This window comes from Phascolarctos cinereus, unplaced genomic scaffold (genome assembly GCF_003287225.1).
Source record: "Phascolarctos cinereus isolate Bilbo 61053 unplaced genomic scaffold, phaCin_HiC Scaffold_1;HRSCAF=81, whole genome shotgun sequence".
NCBI lineage: Eukaryota > Metazoa > Chordata > Mammalia > Diprotodontia > Phascolarctidae > Phascolarctos > Phascolarctos cinereus.
The window spans coordinates 96,030,188-96,032,753 of record NW_027555514.1 but is presented as its reverse complement, the minus strand read 5'-3'; positions in this window follow the sequence as shown (position 1 = coordinate 96,032,753).

Genomic DNA, 2,566 nt, shown 5'->3' with positions numbered 1-2,566 from the left:
CTGGTTTGAATCTTGGCTTTGTAATTTGCTACCTGGGACTTTGAGAAATCCACTTAACCCGTCTCAGCCTTAGTTTCTTCATGTGTAAAGTAGAGAGTTTATACTAGATGACCTGTAAGACTCCTGCTATTTCTAAATTGGTGAGTCAAGAAAATTTAAATTTAAATCATTTCTTTGACATTTACTATCTATGTAATTATGGGCATTATGTAATCTCCCTGAACCTCTTTTTCTTTATCTCTACAATGGAGTTGATAATAATTCCTGTACTACTGCCGCAGAGGGAATGAACTGAGATCATGTCCTTCTGGCAGGGTTTACCATATTTTACTGCTTAATCATGGTAGATCTCATGCAAATTTTTTGCAAAATTTGCAAAATTTTTGCAAAAAAAGATTAAAATCTGTGCTGCTATTACTTTAAAAATCATTTAAACTGCCTTTGTTGCAATATTAGGATGCACAGAATACTCATGAATATACGTTAAAATTGAATACTGACAATGCACGTGGCTCTCAATGTGACTGAGAGATAAATGTGTATCCTTATGCCACTGGTGAATACATTGCTACTCTGTTTACCTTTTAAGCAGCATGACAAACAGAGTTATGCCATGTGGCAATTACCTGGTAAAAGGTCACAAAGCAATTTTGGACCAAAAAAAAAAAACAGGGTGTGATGATTATGAGGTAAAATGTGGTAAACTTTCTGGCTTATTCATCGTGTTAAATTAATAAAGATTCAGAGACTAGCACTTTTCCCTATCTTTGGAGGAAAGGAAACTAATGGGAGATCAGGACTTAAAGGTGGAGTTTTCTCACTACAGTTTGAATGTTAAGGATGTTTAGAAAGGAAAGAGAGAATAGAGAGAGGAGGAAGAAATGGGATTTCCCAACATGAAGTAGCAGAATGGAAAGCAGCAGCAAAATAAACAGTTCTCCTCTCTTTCAAGTGAAAGCTAACAATGATAGTAGGGGTTCTGTCTTAGGTAGCAAGATCACTGAGGACAAGGGAAGAAATGGTCAAGAAGGAACTGACAACCCTGCTGCCCCTCCCCAGGTTTCAGTCTCCTTCCATATCTGGTGGGGGCCCTACACTCCTTCCTCCATTTTGTCTATGAATGTAACAACCCCTGCCAAAAGGTTGCTGGCCATAAAATCCTCTGGGATTTGTAGCTTTTGCCACTTTGGGAAGAGAGGAAATAAGTTAAGCCCTCAAATTGGGTAGAGGTTTTCATACACATGATGAGTTCTGTGGCACTCTTGAAGAGAACATGAGAAGGGAGAGGTGACGGTCATCTCACAGTGGTGGCCTGAGACCAGAGCAGCAGCTGGTGCCAGCCATGTTTTCAGTTACTTTTTCTTAGACAAGGAGAGGTCAACGTTATCTGAATGGACAAGCTGGGAGGTATGTAAGCCCTCACCCTGCAGCAGCAGGGAGGAGAGAAACAAACCCTTAGAGAGACAAATGATGGGGCTGGTTTTTCCCTCCCCTAGCCTTACTTCTGTTTGTGCTTTTCTTAACTTTATTCTGTTACAGAATACATTTCCATGATTTTATATATATTTTTTTCCCTCATGAACACCTGTGATGATCACTGTCCTTATGTTACAGTGTCCTCTTATCTGTAGCCTCAGGGCACAATAGGATCCACATAGGAGAAGGAAATTTTTCCTAGTAGAGGACTGGAAGCTCAATGCTAGCCTGTTCTTAAAAGAGTTTTGTTTTCTATCTAGGGTAATAAGAATGAATTATTTCATAATTTGCCTTCTATGTACAGAATTATTATGAATTTTGTCATAAATCTACCATATAGATAAGAGTATGTGGCAATATTTTCTCTCTTCCTTCTTTAGAGATTTTAATCTACAAATAGAAAGGGAAAACTCCATCCTCCACAGAGTCTTCATCTTTGGATAGCTTCCTGTCTTCCTAATCTGGGAAGTAATCTAACTCCCAGGGTCTTTAGCAATTTAGACCCTTTTTCAAACCTTGCCAGAATGGTGGCATATGTAAATTATTGTGCAAACTTTGAAGTGCTATACACATGTCAGTTATTGTTATTAGGTAAATAAAGCTCAAATATGACACACTTTATCATCCAGCTCTCATATTTTGTTCCTCTATCCAAGGCTTCCGATGCCCACATCTCCCCACCCCTCCAGGGGCAGCATGTGGAAATCATGAGAACATAGATCGGAGCTCAAAGGCACTTCAGAGACAGTCTAGTACAATTCCTTCATTTTTAAATGTGAAAAGCTTAGACCCACAGAAATAAAGTGACTTGCCCAAGGTCTCACAGGTAGTAAGTAGCAAAGATGACTCCAGATTCAGTCATCTTTACCTTCTGTTACCCTGTACCGAATCCAATGCAGAACTATGAGGGGCTGTATGTCAAATATTTTATGATAGACTAGAATATAAATGTTTAAAAATTACAAAATTAAGAAAAAAAAACACCATCCTTTTTTTCCCTTTAAATATAATCCTATTCTCTCTTTTTCCTGTATATTCTGAGTCTTATTACAAAGGATTGTTATACAACACATGGAAATTTGAAAATTCT